The sequence below is a fragment of the Nicotiana sylvestris genome, chromosome 2, assembly GCF_000393655.2.
Source record: "Nicotiana sylvestris chromosome 2, ASM39365v2, whole genome shotgun sequence".
NCBI classification, from domain to species: domain Eukaryota; kingdom Viridiplantae; phylum Streptophyta; class Magnoliopsida; order Solanales; family Solanaceae; genus Nicotiana; species Nicotiana sylvestris.
In genome coordinates, this window is record NC_091058.1 from 168985485 (window position 1) to 169009254 (window position 23770).

At 39.0% G+C, this 23770-nt stretch overlaps 1 long non-coding RNA gene across 1 annotated transcript in view; it reads right to left on the bottom strand.

Annotated features, from left to right (window-relative positions):
- Positions 1-3096: 3096 nt before the first annotated feature.
- Positions 3097-23770, bottom strand: part of LOC138886426 (uncharacterized) — a 31355-nt gene continuing 10681 nt past the window's right edge. Inside the window, exon 2 of the long non-coding RNA XR_011405155.1 lies at positions 3097-3367. This is a non-coding gene — a long non-coding RNA (uncharacterized lncRNA). The remainder of the gene's footprint in view (positions 3368-23770) is intronic.

Here is a 23770-nt window from a genome sequence, read left to right on the forward strand (position 1 = left end):
AAATCGAGATAAGATATCAAACAGCTTGATTTCGGGAGCAAGACTTCCGAAGATAGAAATAAGAATATCAATAGACTGAAAGTAAAGTATTATCGAGCTTAGAATAAAATATAGCATAAGTTAGTCAGAAATTTCCTCCCTTACAATGGTTGTTGAAGTCACTATTTATATGATGACCCAAAAGGTCATCACTTGTTTTTAAAATGAATTCTACGTTCCGAAGCCTTAAAAATCTCTTTAGCATTACCTCGATTTGTGTGTATAGTCCGGGCGCGTAGCCGGAAAGCCTATATGTGAAAATCTATGAAAAATGATAAATTTTGACTATAAATTGAATTAATTTGACTTTGGCCAATGTTTTGGGTAAACGGATCCGGACCCATGATGTGACGGTCCCGGAAGGCTCGTAGGAAAATAAAGGACTTGGGTGTATGCCCGGAATTGAATTCCGAGGTCCCAAGCCCGAGAAATGAATTTTTGAAAGAAATTATTTTATGAAAAATATAAAGGTTTTTGAAAGTGAAATGTTATGTGAAAACTATGGCATCATGCCCGTATTATGGTTTCGGAGCCTGGTACAGGTTCAATGTGATTTATATGTGTTGTCGGTAAAGTTTGGTAAGAAACGGAATCCATTTGACGTGATTCGGACCTTAAATGCAAAAATTGATGTTTAAAGAAGTTTTGAGAAATTTCATCGATTTTGGGGTTTAATTCGATGTTCATGATGTTATTTTGGTGATTTGATTACATGAATAAGTCCGTAGGATGTTTTGAGGTTGGGTGTATATTTCATTTGGAGCCCCGAGGGCTCGGGTGAGTTTTGGATAGGCCACGGGGTGCATTGCTGGCTCGCAAATGCGAGAGCTTGGTCGCAAATGCGAACCAGCCCAGGCCTGCCCTTCCTCGCAAATGTGAGATGTTCCTCGCAATTCCGACCTCGCAAATGCGATGTATGCTGGAAATGCTTGAAGTCGCAAATGCGACATTTCTGATCATAAAAGCGAAAGCCCAAATTTCTTGAAGGGTTCGCAAATGCAAGCCCTGTTTCGTAATTCTCAAGCCAGCAGAGGTCGGGGTTCGCAATTGCGAACCTCTATTCGCAATTCCCACATCTGAGACCTGCAACTTTTATACTTAGACGAATTTTAACCCATTTTTCATATCCTCTCAAAACATAAACACACTAGGGCGATTTTTCAAAGGCTTCTTCTTCTCCAAATCAATTATAAGTCGTTTTTATCTAGTTTTCTTCAATCATTAACATCTTTTAACATGATTTCAACTTAAAATCAATGATTTTCTTGGGGGGAATTGGGTGTTTTGGTTAGAACCTAGGTTTTTCAAAAATTGGGAATTTGGACCTCGATTTGAGGTTCGATTTCAAAACAAATTATATATTTGGATTCGTAGGGTAATGGGTAATCGGGTTTTGGTTCGAACCTCGAATTTTAACCATATGGGCCGGGGGCGATTTTTGACTTTTTGGGCAAAACTTTGGAAAACTCATCTTTATGCATTCGAATTGATTCATTTAACGTTTATTGATGTAATTAAGTAACTTATAACTAGATACGAGCGAATTGGTGGTGGAATCAAGGGGTAAAGCTATAATTGAAACGTGAATTGTGTTCGTGGCATCGAGGTAAGTGTTTGGTCTAACCTTAGCTTGAGGGATTAGGAGTGGTGTCTTATTTGCTACATGATAATTGTGGAGTACGACGTATAGGCATGGTGACGAGTATCTATACGTTAGTGTCAAGCATGTCCGTGAGTCTTGTATTGTAATTGTTATGACTCCATTGTGGTTTATTGTGCCTCATATGTTATTATCATCATTGTTCCCTTGATGTGATGTTTGTCTTGATATTATTGTTCCCTTATCGGGATGTTGTTGAAATATTAATGTTCCCTTGCCGGGAAAGTTATTATATTGCTCTTGTTCCCTTGCCGGAATTCTTTGTGATTATTGTTGGTTTGCAACTGGGATCGAGTGGCACGCCTGCCACAAGATATTTAAAATGGGAGCGAGTGGCACGCCTGCCACAAGATATTTGAAATGGGAGCGGGTGGCACGCCTGCCACGAGATAATTGAAATGGGAGCGGGTGGCACGCCTGCCACGAGATATTTGAAATAAGAGCGGGTGACACGCCCGCCATGACATATTTGAAATGGGAGCGGGTGGCACGCCTGCCACAAGATACATGAAATGGAAGCGGATGGCATGCTTGCCACAGATATGTGAAATGGGATCGGGTTGCACACCAGCAACGAGGTTAATGAAATGGGATCGGGTTGCACGCTTGTGAAATGAAAGTGAAATCTGCCTTTGTTTTCCTTATCCTTATTAGTAGTTGGATTTTGGTTCCTTTATAATTCTCTTGATATTCTATTTTTACCTGTTATTCCCCGAAGCATGTTTCCCCCCTTCCACCTTTATTTATTTATTCTTGCTTTACTTTCCGCTGTATATTATATAACTGCACAAGTTTATTTGGTAGTCTGGTCCTAGCCTCGTCACTACTTCACCGAGGTTAGGATAGGCACTTACCAGCACATGGGGTCGGTTGTGCTGATACTACACTCTGCACTATGTGCAGAACCCGGAGCAGCTCTTGGACCATAGTTTGGAGGCTACCTTCAGTCCACGCGGAGACCCAAGGTAGACCTGCATGCATCTGCAGGCCCTGGCGTATTCTCTATATTTTATTTCTTGTTTCATCTTTTTGCTTCAGAAACAATGTGTCTTTTATTTTTAGACCTTGTATTTAGCAGTCTTAGACCGTCTGTGATACTGTGACACCAGGTTTTGGGTGATTAAGGCCTAAGCAGTTGTAATAGATACAGATTTCAGATATTTTATTATTTTCTTCCGCTTAAATTAAATTTCCGTTGTTTATACGTTATCGCTTTATGTTTGTTAAAAAGAAAAAAATGGATAATGAAGTAATTAGTTTAAGGGTTTGGCTTGCCTAGGTCACATTAGTAGGTACCATCACGGCTCCCGAGGACGGAAAATTCGGGTCATGACAATTTATAGCTACACCTAGGGAACAAGGTCTTACAATTAATCCCATCTTAAATGATAATTATGGCAGTCATTAATGAATGTGTAACGGCAGGCTATGAATGTTAAAATTCTCTGTAACAGATTTTGTATTTAATACTGAGGAATATTCTTCATTGAATGTCATTGGGTGACAAATATTCGTTTGTCCTCCTTGCCAATATTCCCTTCGGGGTCTGCCCGGTGCCAACCGAAGTTGTTATCCCCGATCTTGATTTTCACTTGCCTCTTTTTCCATCCGTCTTCAGTTCCATGTGTCGCTCCATTATTCGAGTATTTAATATGAACTGATATTACCCTACACAAAAAATTAAACAAAATGCAATAACAAATAAAAGTCAATGCCAAGTTAAACTTATGAACTCATAAATTCTTAAAATTTTCGACTTCAACCAAAAGCCGTGATCCGATCCTAAGATATGTATAAGTCTAAACTTATCGTAGGAACCTATCAGAACCTTCAAATCACCAATCCGAGCATGTTCGCCCAAATTGTTGACTTTGGTCAACTCTTTTAATTTAAGACCTCTAGGTAGGAACTAAGTATTCCAAATCGCTCCTCAAACCTCTCCGAACCTGAACCAACCATACAAGCAAGTCATAAATTATATGAACGCACTCAAGGTCTCAAATCATAGAACGTGATGCTAGAACTTAAAAATGACTGGTTGGAATATTACATTAAAAGTCTCGTTTAGGGGGGAGAATTTGTGAGACAAGTGTTAGCATACCACTTGTGTTTGCCTATTTGTGAGGTTATTTTCTTAATATTTTTTGCTCTCTTTTTATAGCAGATTGCTCATTTTTGCATGTGGATGTAGGTCAATTGGCTGAATCACGTTATGTTCGTGTCTCTTTTAGTATATTTCTCTTTTGTAGGTCATTTATCGTTATTGAAGGTATATAATTTGTTAGCATGACAACTGATTATTTCGATAATAATAATAATAATAATAATAATAATAATAATAATAATAATAATAATAATAATAATAATAAAAATAATAAAAATAATAATAAAAATAATAATAATAATAATAATAATAATCCATAAAATTTAAAACAAATAATTTTAAAACAATTTACCTTCTATTTTTTTTTTACACTATTACTATATATAAATTAAATCCTAAAGTAAGTGTTTGATGAAGTCAGAAGTGGGCATAAATGAATGCAGTAAACAAGCCAAATGACTCTTTTTCGTTGAGATAGTCAACTGAGACATCATATGAAGGATATATACAAGCATTTGTCTATAAATTTAGAGGCTATAATCGATGAAAGCACACTAACTTGTGAATGCTCATAACTTTTACTGATCTGTACATGCATTATTCGATGAAAGAACACTGCGGAGCATGTTGTGCATTCCCAACTAAGATCAACAAATTGGAAAGCATAGCAGTATTGACAAATCTGGTCAGAATAGGTCATAGGCAAGCATGAGAAGGAAGAGGTACATAAATTCATCGATTTCGGTACTTCCATTTTTACGTGGAATAACAATTGTTCATTTTTGAGAAATTAATGATGACAAAAATTTGAAATACACACTTTACGAGGCAAACTTGTGAAAGGCAGAAGGGTGAATACCTAAATCTGTTTGAGCGAAATTTTATTTCAAATCTAGCAATGCCAAAATATGTCATCAAAGACGGCGTTTCATTATAACTTGTGACAGATGTTCAGTTATAATATTTAAACTATTTTTTTTTTTTACAAAGAGATCATAATGTTATGGAGTAGCAGTGTTAGATTCTGAAAGATTGTCTTCAAACATGTCAAGTGACATGGCTTTTCTCGGGCCTGAATTTCTGTACATTGCATGGAGAGATTGAAACCATTTGAAGGTAAATCAGAAAGAGTATTCTGCTAGTAGTAGTCGAAGAGAAGTGACTCTGCTAATTGAATTGTCTGAGGCCGGACATCAAGAGGACAATATTAATTCCGACAAAGCAGAAAGTGACTACAAATTATGGTTCTACTTTTTCTACTCGATTTATGAAATTCACTTTCCATAAATGTTAGAATAAATATTTATTATGTGGTGTTCTCATAATATATATTCTGATAGACTGATAGCATGCCATAAGATTGATTAGTTGGTATATAATTTTGATAGCATGCTTGAAATTATATGAAAAATTATTTTTAAGGTTTTGTAAGATATGAATTAAGCTTACATTAATACTTGAATTTATTTTGAGATCATGAAGGTGATATCTTATATGGATATCATTTTGATTCAATAAAAAATATACATATGTTTGTTTGATAAGAAGATATATCAAATTGTTGAAATGATAAGGGGTTATAATGGTTTAGTTGGAGAGTCATTTGAAAAGAAAATCAAAATACTTGTAATTTTCTGCCCATGTTTTAGAGAAAATTCTCGTGATTTTTATACTGCCATTATGGAGAATAAAATCTTTGTGATTTTCTACTCCTGCTTAAAGATCAAAATTTGGGTGATTTTTACTCGTTCATTGAGATTAAAGTCTTCATGACTTTATACTCATTTTGGAGATTAAAATCTTAGTGATTTTCTACTCCAATTTATTATTGGGTTTGAAGATTAAAAACTTCACCGTTTATTAAATTTGATTGTGTCACGTATTATTCGGTTAAAGATTAAAAACTTCACCGTTTATTAGGTCTAGTTGTATCAGATGTTACTCGGTTTGAAGAATAAAAACTTCACTATTTATTAATTCTGAATGTGTCAGATTGGTTTGAAGATTAAAAACTTCACCATTTGTTAATTCTGGCTATGTCATGACACAAACAATTCTTGTGGTTGGCTCAACAACGTAATAAGGGCATCGAATATGAATCTCCTTTTGAAGAAATATGTTTGGAATATAAAATTATTCACCAAACGATCGCCCCTTAGTCACCGCAATCTAATGGAATTGCGGAAAGAAAGAATGGAACGTCAAAGGAGACGATGAATGCCTCGTTGATAAGTTCTGGTTTACCCAAAACTTGTGGGGGGAAGCTATGCTTACGGCTAACCAAATACTCATTCACGTTCCCCATAGCAAGACTCACGTCATTCCATATGAAAAATGAAAAGGAAGAAAACCACACTTGAAATATTTCCAAGTGTGGGGGGTATTGGGGTAAAGTGTAAGTTCTTAAACCCAAAAGGATAAAAATCGGATCAAACACCGTTGATTCCGTTTTCATAAGATATGCAACAAATAGTAACGCATATCATTTTCTGATTCATAAATCAGAAAATCCCGGCATTCATATTAATATGGTTATCGAATCAGATAATTCTGAGTTCTTTGAGAATATTTATCCATATAAAAAGGAATGTGAGTTGTCTAGTGAAATATCTAAGCGAACTCGGGAAGAAGCAAAGGAAAGTACGTTGAATTAGGAAAATCCAAGACGTAGTAAACGTCAAAGAATAACTACTTCCTTTGGACCGGATTTTCTGACATTCTTATTGGAAAATGAGCCTCAAACGTTTAAAGAAATATTGTCTTCCTCGAAAGCACAATATTTCAAAATCCATATTAAGTAATCATACTTGGGAATTGGTTGATCTTCCTCCATAAAATAAACATTTGCGTTCTAAGTGGATTTTCAAAAGGGAAATGAAAGCCGATGGTACTATTGACAAACATAAGGTAAGATTAGTTGTCAAATTTAGACAACGGGAATGCCTTGATTATTTTGATACATACTCGCTGGTAACGAGGATTACATCTACTCGAGTGTTAATAACGTTAGCCGTCGTGTATGGCCTTGAAATCCATCAGATGGACGTAAAGACAACCTTCTTAAATGGAGATTTAGAGGAAGAAATTTATATGGAACAACCTAAAGGGTTTGTGGTTCCTGGAAAAGAAAAGAAGGTATGTCGATTTGTTAAGTCAATTTACGGACTAAAACAAGCACCCAAACAATGGCATGTGAAATGTGACTAGAAAATGTAGTCAAATGATTGCAAACTAGTGTATTTACATTAAGAATACTCTAAATTATGTAGTCATTATTTGTTTATATATGGATTATATATTGATAGTAAAGGCACATGAAACATGTGAAATGTGGGGGCATTTAGCTTATGCATAATAAAAGCTAATGTTAAGTTGTGATGTATATATTATCTAGAAGAATTATATGATATAATTCTTCGAACCCCACGAATCCTTAGAGATATTGATATGGTAATCTGTGAATTCATTACTTGTTCAGTCTTAATGATGACTAGTGATGAAACTACAAATTCGAAAGTTGTTTATGTACCTTTCCAGAAATGATTTGTTCTTTCTTGAATATTTATAATGTTTAGCTCTTTTATGAAAGGGTGTTACCTGGAAGGCTGTGACTTTTCATGAAAAGTGCGTTTGTATGTCTTGTATAAATATGATTTCATAAATGAACGTATTAATACGTTGGTCTATAATGAGGTGAATCAACCGATGAACATGACCAAAATCCATTGAAAGTTGGATTTGTTTCATAAATCAAGGTGCTATAATTTGCATATCATATAGACGTATGAATAAATAGCATACAAATACTTGAAAATGGGGGAGTGATTGTGAAATGTGTTATATATTAAAAGGTTATGGACACAACTGATGCCATTCCTGTTATTGTTGTAAGCACGTGATTTTTGCCCTATGAAAGAATTACTCCCAAAAATTCAAAATAAAATAATTTTCCTTTGTGTGCAATTTTTGTTATTTTTGTGGTATTTTTGTATAATTATTTGTATTTTTATGAGTGCATGTTTATTTGTTTTAATTAATAAAAATATAAAATATATCACATTTTCATTTAGTATTTAATTAAGTTTGTTTTACAAAAAAAAATGAAAGTCACAAAAATAGGAATATTTTGCATTGTTAGCATTTAATGTCAAATTTTGCAATTTTGTTTTAATTGGTGTTTAATTGTGTATGATAATTTTTGTTAGGAGTTTAATTAGTATTTTTGGAGTTAATGTAGTTTGTAGCTCAATTTAGAATTTTAGTTTTATCAAAAATAAAAAATAAAAAGAAAGAAAAAAAGAGGGCTACAAAACGTTAATATTTGAATTGAGTCTAATATAGCTATTTTGACTATTTTACCTTATTTTGTCGCAAAAAAAAATTACAAAAAATATATATGTAAATTTTAGCTTATGTATTTCTCATAAACTTGAAAAAATACAAAAAATAGTACCTTATGTTTTATACTTTATATAATTTCGAAAATTATAAAAATGTAGTTTTATTAATGTTTTGTAGTCATTTTAACTTAAAAAAATATAGAAATAGTACTTTATATTTTTATCGTTGTATAATTTCGAAAATTACAAAAAAAAGAGTTATTAACGTTTTGTAGCCATTTTAATCTTGAAAAATACAAAAAAATAGTACTTTATATTTTATCTTTATATAAAAACGAAAATGACAAAAATAGTTTTATTTATGCTTTGTAGCTATTTTAATCTTGAAAAAATACTAAAAAAAAGAAAGAAATAGTTTTGTTTTAAAAGTTAGTCTTATTTTTGTAGTTATTTTGCTTGCATAGGATTAATTGAATAACATCGTATTTTATTCTTGGGTCCGGGCAAAAGAATAATATTTGGGTTCAAACTACCCGTTTTTAGGCCTAATTTTCGGACTTAGCCCATAATAATCCGAGCCCACCACACGTGGGGGACACACGTGGGGAACACGGACGGAACACCACACACGGGGAACCCCACCGCGCATGGGGGACACATGTCTTGGACTCCTACACATGTGGGGTCCATGTCCTTTGAACAAGGACAAAACACATGGGGGAGGAAAATTTTAAAAGGCTGAAATTTTTGAAAAGGGGGGGACAGAACGTGAAAAGAAGGGGGGATTTGAAAAATGAAAAAAAAAAAGCAAAAAACTTTTGAAAAGAAAAAAAAGGTGGAAAAAGTTTGAAAAGGGGGGGACAAAACGTGAAGAGAGGGGGGGATTGAGAAATTTTAGAAGAAAAGTTTGAAAAAGCAAAAACTTTTGGAAGGAGAAGAGGGCTGAAATTTTTTGGAAAAAAGAGAGGAGAGAGAACGTGAAAGAAAGGGAGAAAAACTTTTAAAACCAAAAAATGGGAAGGACTGTGGACCTTTTTCTTCGTTTGAAATGAAGAAAAAAAGGAAACAGTCCAGGACTTCTGGAGGGGGCCATTGCTTTTTCTTCTTTCTGTCCAAATGATATTGCCACTTGCTTCCTCATCGTCACCCCCCTCAAAACCTCTCCATAACCAGCCCGAACTCCCACCGTCGAACCTCCATAGCTGCCGGACAGAGAAAGCAACGGACACCAAACCATTCGTGCGTTGCTTCTGCTGCTGCTTCGTCAACCGGGAACAGCCACAGCAACAACCTTCTTCCTCATTTCCCGTCGTCAATACCACCCCAAACAACGACCATGACTGCCTGAAACCGGCGACCACCCTCGTCCCTCCATGCTAATCCACCACAGTCCGTTCGACCTCCAATAGTTCAAATCCGAGTTTTGATTTGGGTTCGTTCAAGTTTCAGATTTTTTTTTTAAGATTATTTAGTTCATTTGATCTACTTTTCTGTTATGGTTTTTGGTTCTAAGTGTTGTTTGTAATCTCGTTTTGTTCATTTTATTTTTTGGATTATTGATTCTTTGTTTAAAGTGTTATTTTGTAATTTTGTCTTGTTCATTAGCTCTCCTTCTTCTTCAAGACCTTTTATTTGGTCAAGGTTTTTCTTCTGTTTGTTTGAGTGTGCGTTATAAGCTACATTCGATTTGAACAACTTCGTCGAATAGTTAGTTTATGACTGCTTTGTTTGGACGAATACAACATGAATCACTTCGTTGGTATGTTTTGATTCTTGAATCATTTGTGTGAATTTGACTTAAGGATTGGTTGTAGCTGTGTAGTGATTTGGTGTAGTTGTAAATCAGAGAGGTTTAAATACAGATTGCTAAGAGTGAGGGCAAGACAATAATAATAGGGGATTTTCAGGGGTATTTTTGGGTGTTAAAAGATTTAAAATGTTTAGTGTTAGTAGTCTGCCAGTTGAATATTCAGTGTATAATTAAAATTAATGAATTATTTAATGAAAAGGGAATTAGTAGTGCAGAATACACCCTGTCTGGTATCTTTAAAGGTGGAAAAATCAGAAAATAAGCATGGGATTAATGATAAAAGTGTATAGATGCACATGGGAGGGAATATACAGGCTGAAAGTGAAAAACTTTGAATAAATAATGTTTAGTTCTAGCCTATAAATAGGAGGAGTTGATATAGAGATAGAGGACTGGAAATTTAGAGAAGAAAAATTTTCAGAACTTAAAAGGGAGAAATAGACTAATTTTTCAGAACTAAAAATCAGTCTTTGAGAGTTAAAAACTGAAAGTGAGGGCCTTTTCTTTACTACTGAAATCAGAACTTTGTTACTGCCTCTGTGGATTGCGTTTAGTGCTACTGATTTTCAGTCAGGCTTTCCGGGGTTATTTCAGTTTGGTTCTGACCATTGTTACATTGGTTATTGTTGGTTTTGTTGCTGTTATTTGTTGTGGGATTCTGTTGTTGTGCTACTGTTATACATTGTTGCTCCTGACCTCTTTTCTCTCTTATTGTAATTCGAATTCCAGGTACACATTCGAATATTGTAGTGATAAAGCTTTGAAGTTGAAATGCAACAATAAAATCCAACCGTTTCAATAAAATAGATAGTAGACAATTTGGTCTATTTAGTTTTTCTTTGTGAACTGTTTTATTTTTTTTGTATAATTGGACTGAAAAGAGAAGGAATTGTATAAAGGGTCATGCGCTGATATAACATGAACCTTTCAATTTTGTTAGATTAATGAGGTAAATCATGATAAGTAGCATATCTCTAGTTAGTTGTTTATTTTCATGCATATATTCAAGTAGTCCACAAACGAGATAAAGTACTTAGTCAAAACCCGATTAGTATTTCGTTTAGATGGTTAAAACTAATTTCCATTAATCCTCTTAAGTGATTATACTCTCATCAGTATTGGCATTAATTCATGTTACAAATAATCTCACATAGATAGATTGTGGACTTGATAAAAAATGTAAATGTAAGGTGGGTAGGTAGTGTCAACATTATAGTTCCAATAATAATAATAAAAAAAATAAAAATAAATAAATAAAGGCCGTAGTCGATAATTTTATGTATTAATAACTAAGTATACTTACACTAATGTAGAGTAGTTTCAATAAGCATTTAGTATAGTTAAATTGCGAATACATTAGGGTTAATGAATTAGTCTATAGCTTCGATCATTTAGTTAACCTCACCACAGTTAAAAATGGCTAATTGTAGTAACGTTAGTCAATCTTGTACGTTTTTTTATATGCATAATTCCATTTTTAGTAATATTAGCTTATGGAATATGTTGTAATCTATTTTACAAGTTCAAGTACAATTTTCGTTAGCATCTGTTGTAATCTATTAATTAAATAAGTTACGGTTTTTTTTAGCATGTAATTAACCAGGATTTTTCTTTATTTAGAGACAAATAAAAATAGAAATGTAGTTACTTTCCTTTTTTAAAAAAAATAAAAAATAAAAAAAATAAATGAGACGAGCTTCGTCAAATAAAAACAATAATAAAAAAAATTGCAGGACCCTCAGTAAAGGTTTAAGAAATTTTTTAGAAGTCGGGAAGGGCCGTTTAGCGAATTTCACGGCCCTCCCAAAAGATAATAACGCGCTAGAATCTTTAGGCGCGACTTTAGTAAATTACATTCCTAAATATGGGTGGGCATTTTATGCGGCCCGAATCCAAATCCTAAAATGTTGAATAGAGTGTGTCTAAGATTGCGGGTTCATCTGATGCGGCGCAATCCGAAAACATACTTTAAACGGCGTTCACTCTCTCGAATAAATATGTATATGTAAAAGCAGTAAAAAGTAGAATCAGCACATAGGTTATTCATGTAAAAATCAGATAATAGCTAAATGCAACAGTTGAGCGACCGTGCTAGAACCACGGAATTCGGAAATGCCTAACACCTTCTCCCGGGTTAACAGAATTCCTTATCCGGATTTCTGGTTCGCGGACTGTTAAACAGAGTCATTCTTTTCCTCGATTCGGGATTAAATTGGTGACTTGGGACACCCTAAATCTCCCAAGTGGCGACTCTGAAATAAATAAATAAATCTCGTTTCGATTGTCCTTTAATTGGAAAAAACTCCTTGTACCCTCGCGGGGGCGGAAAAAGGAGGTGTGACGGCTCTGAAAGTTGTGGCACGAATGTAGATTCCTGGAGCCCAAGACTATGGTTCGAGAATTGGCTAAGGGTGAGGTAGACCCAAAATACAATGCTTGGTTCGGTAAAAGGTTCCAGATTCATCCGAGTCCTGCTAAAAGAGCTCATGTACAACAATTTACGGATGATTCGCAAGAGCAGTGGGGTTGGTTGGCAAGAGAAGAAGGTTACCGGGTTGAAATCGGGAAGCTGAAGCAACAAGTTGAAAGGCTTATATTTGAGAACCGCGTGCAAGTCGCCTCGGAACAGGGTGAAAAGAATAAATTAACCAAAGAAAACCAGGCACTAAAAGCCCGAATTTGCCAAGTCAGTAAGAGTAACAACGACCGACAGAAACGTCGCTCTGATGAAAGGTTGATAACAGAGCTGAGAAATCAAGTCGGCAAAAGCCGAGAGGACTTGAAGAGATCTGAGGCTTGCATAGAAAGAATGCGGGTCAGGTGGGAAAAAGGGACAATGGCATGGAGGAAGCATCTACAACAAGTCATAGGGGATTCTGAAATAAGCATGGGACTATTAAGAGAGACAAACTCCACTCTTCAGGAGCAGGTCTTTAAACAAGCCCGAGATGCCCGGGGAGACAGAAGGCGCTGTTATGATTTGATGGCCATAATGGAAAAACGAATGGAGAGGTTTCAGGATCGACTCGCTGACAATGCTCAAATGCTGGGGCTAAAGAACCGGCAAATAGAACAACTATTCAGGGAAAGGGATAACATCCGGGGAAGGATTGATGATATTGGGCACTACATCTACATGAGATGCCTAACATGTGAGCAAATACCTCGTGATACCCTTCTTGCCTCCATCATGGGCTACGTCCACCGGATCATGAATGAGTTGAAGAGCTTGCAAAGGGGTCTTACACCAAAACCCGCGAAAAGGCCGAATGATGCCTCGCGAGTACCTAAGTTGAAATCTTTAATGTGTCCCTAGTTCAACTTTGCACTTGTTTGTTTTTCAGAGTCTATTGTTTACCCCTATGTTCTCTTCAACCATTGTTAATAATGTAGAGTCTGTATTTCGTTTGTTTTCTTTCAAATCACAGTTTGTAATAACATATATGAGTAATAGAAAATTGGGTATTTATCTCACGGATGCATGAACTACGCCTGGTCTGATTCGTGCGGGGTCACGATACGTAGGCAATCTATATAGGATTCGACTTTAATTCTTTTTTTTAAAAAAAAAAAAGAGAAGAAGAAAAGGAAGGTCCCTGAAACATTCGAAAGAGGCACCAAATAAAATAAGCCGGAATGATGCATGCGGTCAGAGCAAAAGCATGTTAGAAATGGTTAATTGCCTAAGAACATTGCATCCCCCAACGTGCAATTACAATATCTGTTAAGACTCTAACACTAACAAGTTTGTTGTTTTTCCAATCAATACCAGTTAGTTTGTTAGAGCGTACTGGCACCGTAACATTATCAAACAAGATCGAAAGGTCCTATACCAGAAAGCATGACTGGGTCAGACAACAGCGTTGAGTCAGAAAAGACAGCCAATCAGATGCTGAAGGAAGCCCTGGAGAAAATGGAAAAAATGGGGCTGGAAATGAATGAGATGCAGATAGCCTTAGCTAGAGCCCAGAAGGGGTAGGAACTACCCGTTACTCCTACCCTCCAACCAGTACACACGCCGGAATACCCCTCCACCGGCCCTTCAACGAGTTTCCCAAGCCATCACTACTATCAGGGAAGAGAGGCCTATGATCCCCAAGCTCCACCACCCAGTCAAAACCCTCCTCCACCAAATGTTCCCGTCTTTGTGGCACCTCCCCCAGCCCCATTGCACAGATCATCCAGTGAGCCACTGTTTCAGGCTCACGACACACAATATTACCCCTGAACTCACATTCAAAGCACCCGAGCCGCATACCTATAATCCCTACTTTGAGGTCCCGGCAGAGATTGAAAAGCCGGCTAAGAGCCCAGAGCAGGACGAAGTGATGCGGAAATTTAAAAGCCTGGAGCAGTCCTTCAGGAACATACACGGGTTAGGCAACCAGGTCAGCGTGGCCTACAAGGATTTATGCCTTTTCCCTGACGTTCAATTACCAGCAGGGTTCAAGATGCCCAAGTTCGATTTGTACGAAGGACATGGCGATCCTATGGCACATCTACGGGGCTTTTGTAGCAAAATGAGGGGAGCAGGGGGAAAAGATGAGCTATTGATAGCTTACTTTGGCCAGAGTTTGAGCGGGTCGGCACTAGAGTGGTATACAAGACAAGATCCGAGCAGGTGGTCACCTGGGATGACTTGGCACAGGCTTTTGCAGGATACTTCCAATACAACCTTGAGATAGTCCCAGACCGTCTCACATTGCTGAAGCTTGAGAAGAAACCCGGAGAGAGCTTTCGGGAATTTGGGTTCCGATGAGAGAACAGGCAGCCAAAGTTGATCCCACAATGAGAGAGGGAGAAATGGTGGATTACTTTCTACAAACTCTCGAGCCAACTTACTTCGGTCACTTGGTGACGTCAATTGGCAAATCATTCAATGAAGTGGTGAAAATTGGAGGAATGATAGAAGAGGGACTTAAGTCCAATAAGATCCTGAGTTACTCAGCAATCAAGGCAACGACTCAGGCCATTCAGAGCGGCGCGGGAGGTGCGCTCGGAAAGGAAAGGAGAGAGGAGGTCACGACAATAGAGGCCGACAATTGGTCCAGATCTAGAGGTCCTTCCCCTCATTACCAACCCAGACCTCATCATCTAAACTACCCACACACTCCAAATTACCCTCCACAACCCTACTACCCACCACAAGAACAACATTTCACCGTCCATCAAGCCCAGACATACACCCAACCTCCGGTTCGCCCACAATGGTGCGTGCCAGCTCCCCACAATACATACCCACCTCCACATAATACCTACCCACCACCACAAAACACCTATCCACCGCCAAGAGCCTACAGGAACCCTCCAGGGATGGGTTTCAAGGGAAATCCGGCTTCCAGAAATGAAATACTGCAGAGGCAAAGAACCTTTACTGAGTTGGGAGAAACTTATACTGCCTTGTTCCACAAATTGAGGCAGTTGGGTTTATTAAATCCTGTTGAGCCTAGATTGCCAAATCCCTTACCCCAAAATTTGGACCAATCGATAAGCTATGAGTACTGCTCAGGGATGCTGGGGCATGATATTGAAAAATGTTGGAGATTGAGGCATGCAATACAAGATCTAATTGATGCCAACAAGATCGAGGTCCAGACGCCGGAGGTACCTAACATCAACCAGAACCCATTGCCACCACACCACGAGGCTCATATGATCGAGTTGGTGTATGAGGGAGGAGAGCCGAGGAAGCCCTCACAGACAGTGATGATGATCCAGGCCGCTCCGAAAGAAGAATCGACCGGCGGAAGACCAGGGGTACATTTGAAAGGGGAAGGTGTCAAGCCAGTGGTGATCTTGGGAAAGAGTCCGTCCATCGCAACAAAGAAACCGGAGCCAGCCAAATTGGTAATATCAGGGACACCACCCACACCCGCAGTTGTGTTGAAAGGGGTATGCAGGGAACTGGTCACCATAAAGCCAGTAGTCCAATTGCCCTCATTATATGCATACCCTCATTATACTGGTGGGCGACCTAGGACATGAAATGTAAAGACAGAATTGTATACCCTCATTATACTAGTGGGCGACCTAGGACATGAAATGTGAAGACAGAAATGCATACCCTCATTATACTGGTGGGCGACCTAGGACATGAAATGTAAAGACAGAATTGTATACCCTCATTATACTAGTCGGCGACCTAGGACATGAAATGTGAAGACAGAATTGTATACCCTCATTATACTGGTGGGCGACCTAGGACAGGAAATGAAAAAAATGCATACCCTCATTATACTGGTGGGCGACCTAGGACATGAAATGTAAAGACTGCAAAGTATTCCTCTCGTTATACAGGTGGGCGCCTGATACATGAAATATAAAGACAGAATTGTATACTCTCATTATACTGGTGGGCGACCTAGGACAGGAAATGAAAAAATGCATACCCTCATTATACTGGTGGGCGACCTAGGACATGAAATGTAAAGACAGAATTGTATACCCTCATTATACTGGTGGGCGACCTAGGACAGGAAATGAAAAATGCATACCCTCATTATACTGGTGGGCGACCTAGGACAAGGAAATGAAAAATGCATACCCTCATTATACTGGTAGGCGACCTAGGACATGAAATGTAAAGACAGAATTATATACCCTCAATATACTAGTGGGCGACCTAGGACATGAAATGTGAAGACAGAATAGTATACCCTCATTATACTGGTGGGCGACCTAGGACATGAAATGTAAAGACAGAATTGTATACCCTCATTATACTGGTAGGCGACCTAGGACAGGAAATGAAAAATGCATACCCTCATTATACTGGTGGGCGACCTAGAACATGAAATGTAAAGATAGAATTGTATACCCTCATTATACTGGTGGGCGACCTAGGACAGGAAATGAAAAAATGCATACCCTCATTATACTGGTGGGCGACCTAGGACATGAAATGTAAAGACAGAATTGTATACCCTCATTATACTGGTGGGCGACCTAGGACATGAAATGTAAAGACAGAATTGTATACCCTCATTATACTGGTGGGCGACCTAGGACAGGAAATGAAAAAATGCATACCCTCATTATACTGGTGGGCGACCTAGGACATGAAATGTAAAGACAGAATTGTATACCCTCATTATACTGGTGGGCGACCTAGGACAGGAAATGAAAAATGCATACCCTCATTATACTGGTGGGCGACCTAGGACATGAAATGTAAAGACAGAATTGTATACCCTCATTATACTGGTGGACGACCTAGGACATGAAAAAAAATAAAAAAATGTATTTGGATTTGTTTCCTCGTTCCTTCGAGAAAATTTTTAACAACGACAGAAAATTTCCTGCCCCGGTTTTGGTGACCTTCTTTGTGGCGTGTTTTTTCTGCCATCATCAACCTTTGTTTTCCTGTAAAAATAAAAGAAAACTTTGTTAGTTTTAACATGGTGAGTGATGATGTCACTCCTGCTGGGGGATGATTTTTCTTTTCCCTTTCCCTTGCTTTGTGCTCCCAAAACTGGTTGGGGATAAAGTTGCTTGCTGGGGATGATATTCCTGCTGGGGATGGTATTTCTGCTAGGGATGATTTTCCATTTATCTCTTCCCCGCTTTTTTTTGTTGTTTAAAAACATGCTGTGGGAGTCCTCTTCAACTCCAAAACTACTCCCTTAAAAGTTATTTTCTCCCAGCACTACAGGGCATAGAATGTTATCGCCTGGGGATAATGTTATTGAGGATAGGACTGTTGAGGTTATCTCGCTGCGGATCAATTCTCACTTCCTCCCTTCTGTGGTGTCTGACCACCTTGGACCTTGGTCCGTGATCTATCGAAGCTCTGCTGGGGATCTTCTTGGAACTTGGTCCATAAGTCCCTCAATTGTCATTTTCTGCTTTTCTTCATGTTCCCCTTAATTTCTAGGCCACTTTGTCATTTGGGTTTGCAACAAACGCCTTTTGTCTTATTTCCTTGACATTGGCCTGTCCCATTCGCATTTTGCTTTGTACCATTTTGGCCCCTGGTAGTAAACTCTGAAAAATCATTCTCAAAACAAATTTCTGGAAAAAGTTTTTTTTTTTAGACAAAGAAATGAAAAAGATAGAAAAGAAGAAAAATCTTTCTGAACAAATGCTGGGGAAAAAGGAAAGAACTTATCTGTACGGTATGACTGGTCCCAATGATCATGTCGTGCATAGTGGATTAATCGACCCAGTCTATTTGTATCAATCAATCTTCCTGATGGCCTCACTTGCTGGGGATAAATAGGCTCTCACCTCTTCGCAAACCCAGACCCCTTTTTGCCAATCTATCTTGTTGCCTTATATTGCCCTTCGAAGGGTTTTCACTAATAAGGCTCTCTCCTTCAGCTCTCGTCGCCTTATGGTGCCTGTGAAGGTTTTCACCGATAAGACTCTCTCATTTCATTTCTCTCATCTTTTGTCGCCTTATGGTGCCTGTGAAGGTTTTCACCGATAAGACTCTCTCATTTTATTTTTTCAGCGGGGAATTGGAGTGTTGCCGATATGACTCTCTCTTTGGGAGATTCTTTTCGGCTAACAATTCATTTCCAGTTTATGATCCTCTTCTTGCTGGGATCAGTGCATTATTCTCGGCTTTCATTTGCCTGACTTGTCACCTCTCGGATATTGATCGGGAGGTCTTTTTGGACATCGATGTTGGTTTCGGTGTAGGGCTAAAATAAAGGCTATCAAAAAAAATCAAAATAACTTTAATGGGTGAACTACTACAACTCTAGGAATCAAACCTTTTTTGAAACTTTAAAACCTAACTTTTGCCCCAGTTTTCTTTGCTTGGGGGATCTTATTTTTGTTACATTATATTGAACTATACACACTATGACCGAGCCGTGAGGCGCCTACGTATCCTCTTTTGAGGAATCAGGTCAAACGTAGTTCCCACTGCTTTTGTTTTTCTTGTGATCTTTATCTTTCTCTTTTTTCATTTTTCTTGTAATTTCTTTTTTTTCTTCTTCTTTTTCATATCTTTTCCATTAGTGATTCCAAAAGAGGGGTATGAAAGAATAACTTAAGGCTCAAAAGGGGGAAGCAAGGGTTAAAAGCGTTTGGATAGAAGAAAGAATTGCCTCCGTCATTTCATTATCCAATAAGTACCAAATACAAACAAACGAACCAATAACTACCATAATCAAAGAAATTACGCATAATATCTTTTGACTGCATCAGAATTGATAGTCATGTCGACACATCTTCCCTCGATATCTGTTAGACACAAAGCACCGTTGGACAACACTCTGGTCACGATATAAGGCCCTTGCCAATTTGGGGCGAACTTGCCTTTTGCTTCGACCTGATGCGGGAGGACCCGTTTCAATACTTGCTGCCCTACTTCAAATTTTCTGGGGCGCACCTTCTTATTGTATGCTCTTGCCATTCTTTTCTGATACAACTGGCCATGACACACTGCTGCCAATCCTTTTTCATCTATTAAGTTCAGCTGCTCCAGTCGAGCTTTGACACATTCATCATCATCAATCTCGGCTTCAGCGACAATTCGGAGGGACGAAATTTCGACCTCTGCTGGTATTACTGCCTCAGTTCCGTATACCAACAAATAAGGAGTTGCACCTATTGAAGTACGAACAGTAGTGCGGTATCCCAACAATGCAAATGGTAGCTTTTCATACCATTGTCTGGATCCTTCAACCATTTTCCTCAATATCTTCTTTATATTTTTGTTGGCTGCCTCAACCGCTCCATTCGCCTTGGGCCGGTACGGGGCGGAATTACGGTGTGTAATCTTAAACTGTTCACATACTTCTCTCATCAAGTTGCTGTTAAGATTAGCACCATTGTCCGTGATTATTACTTTCGGGATCCCAAATCTACAGATGATATGAGAATGGACAAAATCCACCACTGCCTTCTTGGTTACTGACTTGAAAGTTTTGGCTTCAACCCACTTAGTGAAATAATCAATGGTTACCAAAATGAATCTGTGACCGTTCGAAGCTGCCGGCTCAATAGGCCCAATGACATCCATCCCCCATGCCACAAATGGCCATGGTGCTGACATTGTGTGTAATTCCGTTGGTGGAGAATGAATCAGATCTCCGTGTATCTGACACTGATGGCATTTTCGTACAAAACTGATACAATCATGCTCCATAGTGAGCCAATAATATCCCGCTCGCAGAATCTTCTTTGCCAATACATATCCGCTCATATGGGACCCACAGACTCCAGCATGTACCTCTGTCATCACTGTCGTGGCTTGACCCGCATCAATACATCTCAGCAATCCCAAATCTGGGGTTCTTTTGTACAACATTCCTCCACTGAGGAAAAATCCATTTGCCAGTCGTCGAATGGCTCTCTTTTGATCTCTGGTTGCCTGCTCCGGATATATCCCCATCCTGAGGTATTCCTTGACGTCATAAAACCATGGCTCGCCATCCATTTCTTCTTCTATTATGTTGCAGTAGGCATGCTGATCACGAACCTGAATATACAATGGGTCAACATGGATTTTGTCTGGATGGTGCAACATCGATGCTAAAGTGGCCAAAGCATCGGCAACCTCATTGTGAACTCTCGGGATGTGTCTGAACTCCACTGATCGAAATCGCTTGCTCAGATCGTGCAAACATTGTCGATATGGTATAAGCTTCAAATCCCGTGTTTCCCATTCACCCTGGATCTGATGTACTAGGAGGTCCGAGTCTCCCAAGACCAAGACGTCCTGAACATCCATGTCTGCAGCCAATCGTAGGCCCAAAATGCATGCCTCATATTCAGCCATGTTGTTGGTACAATAGAAACGTAGCTGAGCTGTAACAGGATAGTGATGTCCTGTTTCTGAAATAAGTACTGCTCCTACTCCAACTCCTTTTGCATTAGCAGCCCCGTCAAAGAAAAGCTTCCACCCTGGTTCCTCATTCAGTTCTAACTCCTCTATATGTATCACTTCTTCATCTGGAAAATACGTCCTCAAAGGCTCGTATTCTTCATCAATAGGATTCTCAGCCAAGTGATCGGCCAATGCTTGGGCTTTCATGGCCGTCCTCGTCACATAGACAATGTCGAACTCTGTGAGTAATATCTGCCATTTTGCCAATCTTCCCGTGGGCATAGGCTTCTGGAAAATATACTTCAAAGGATCCAGGCGTGAAATAAGGTAAGTAGTATGTGACGACAGATAATGCTTAAACTTCTGTGCTACCCAAGTTAGAGCACAACATGTCTTCTCAAGTTGAGTGTACTTATTCTCATAGACTGTAAACTTCTTGCTGAGATAATAGATGGCTTGCTCTTTCCTTCCTGTGATGTCGTGTTGTCCCAACACGCAACCAAACGAATTCTCCAGGACTGTCAGATAAAGAATTAATGGCCTCCCGGGCTCAGGTGGAACCAACACAGGTGGATTGGACAAATACCCTTTAATCTGGTCGAAAGCCTCTTGACACTCCGCCGTCCAGTCTACCGCAGCGTCTTTCTTCAACAGCCGAAATATGGGTTCACAAGTCGTCGTGAGTTGAGCGATGAACCTGCTGATGTAATTTAGTCTCCCCAACAGACTCATTACCTCTGTTTTGTTCTTTGGCGGTGGTAAATCTTGGATGGATTTGGTCTTGGATGGATCCAATTCAATACCCCATCGACTGACGATGAATCCTAACAGCTTTCCTGATGGAACTCCAAAGGCGCATTTGGCCGGGTTGAGCTTAATATCATACCTTCGAAGTCTTTGAAAAAATCTCCTTAGGTCTGCTACATGGTCTTCCCGACGCCAAGACTTTATGATCACATCATCTACGTACACTTCAATTTCTTTGTGTATCATGTCGTGAAACACAATAGTCATTGCTCGCATGTACGTTGCCCCATCATTCTTCAGTCCGAACGGCATGACCCGGTAGTAGTAAGTCCCCCATGGTGTAATGAAAGCTGTTTTTTCCGCATATTCTTCGTCCATTAAGATATGATGGTATCCTGCATAGCAGTCTACAAAGGATCTGATCTCGCGCCCAGCGCAATTATTGATCAGGATATGGATGTTGGGCAACGGAAAATTATCCTTAGGACTTGCTTTGTTGAGATTGCGGTAGTCGATGCATACCCTGATTTTCCCATCCTTCTTCGGCACTGGTACCACATTGGCCAACTACTCGGGATATCGAGTGACCCGAATGACCTTCGCCTGCAACTGCTTAACCACCTCTTCTTTGATCTTCACACTCATCTCTGTTTTAAATTTCCTTAGCTTTTGCTTGACCGGAGGGTATGCCGGGTCAGTGGGCAATTTGTGAACCACTAGATTGATGCTTAATCCCGGCATATCATCATATGACCATGCGAAAACATCTTTGAATTCCACGAGGGTTTTGATCAATTCCTCCCTGACATTTGGGTCAATGTGGATGCTGATTTTGGTTTCTCTGACATTATCTGCGTCCCTTAGATTCACAGCCTCAGTGTCATTCAGATTAGGCTTGGGTTTCTCATCAAATTGGAATAGCTCTCGGTTTATTTCTTCGAAGGCTTCATTCTCGTCATATTCAGACTCATTGTCACGATCGACCTCTTGTATCATTAAATCGGAGTTGGATTGATTTATTAGACTAGGTCGAAGATCCGATGTGCATGTCATGTCATTATAACCAGTAAAAAGAGAACTGTTCAGAAAGAAAAAGAACAAAACAGAAATCAAAATGAGGCAAAAGAAGAGAATTTTATTAAAATTTGGGATAATAGGGTTCACACTTTTACAAAAAATAAAAATGAAATTTGGATTACACCCTGGAATAATCCGAAACAAGAAAGTAAAAATCAAAGCCTACTACCAGGACTCCCCCCGGATAGGAAGAGGAGTAACTGTTCAATTGTTGGTTTTGGCCTCAGGCCCGACAAACTGTATGTCTGCTCCGCTGGAACTCTCTCCAACTTCTACCATATTGACATCAGCGAATAGCCTCTCGAAACTCTGATTCAAATCCCCGTCCATCCCAATTAATGGTCCGAGAATTTTTGGGACCGGTGACCCATTGGCATTTGCTCTAACAAAAGATCTTGAGAGACGTGACACAGGTTTGGGAAGAAACCAAACTTTCTTCTTCATTTTCCGCGCTCGCTTTACATCTGCCGCAGTCGGTTTGAACCCCAGTCCAAAAGTCTCCAACTTCTTGGGCAAGGAAACAGGTTGGACAATCCCCTGAAGCTCAACCCCCAGGCCTTTTCCTGGCACAAACCCATTACCCAGCATTTTCGAAACCATCATGATCGTTGCGGAAGCTACCCTAGGGTGCTGAATGATCTCACCCTCGGAAATCTTGTTTGCCGACACTGCATCAAAAACCTGGTAAACCCAGGGACCTTTGTCATCATTGGTCTCTATGAAGGGCACAATGGCGCTTCCCATGGTACACGCAGTGTCCTCGCCGTGCAGTACGACCTCTTGTCTATCCCACTCGAACTTGACCATCTGATGCAAGGTGGAAGACACTGTTTTAGCTGCGTGGATCCACTGTCGTCCCAACAGAAGGTTATAAGATACCGCGACATCTAATACCTGGAACTCCATGGTAAACTGGACTGGACCTATGGTCAATTCAAGTACAATATCCCCCACGGTAGCTGTTCCATTTCCGTCAAATCCTCGGACGCAAATGCTATTCTTGTAGATTCTTCCGTGGTTGATTTTTAGCTGGTTCAGGGTGGATAATGGACAAATATTGGCACTTGAACCGTTATCCACCAATGCCTGAGTAACTGCCGAATCTTCACATTTGACAGTTAGGTAGAGAGCTTTATTATGCTCCGTGCCCTCCACTGGCAGATCATCATCTGAGAATGTTACCCTGTTCACCTCAAAAATTTTGTTGGCAATC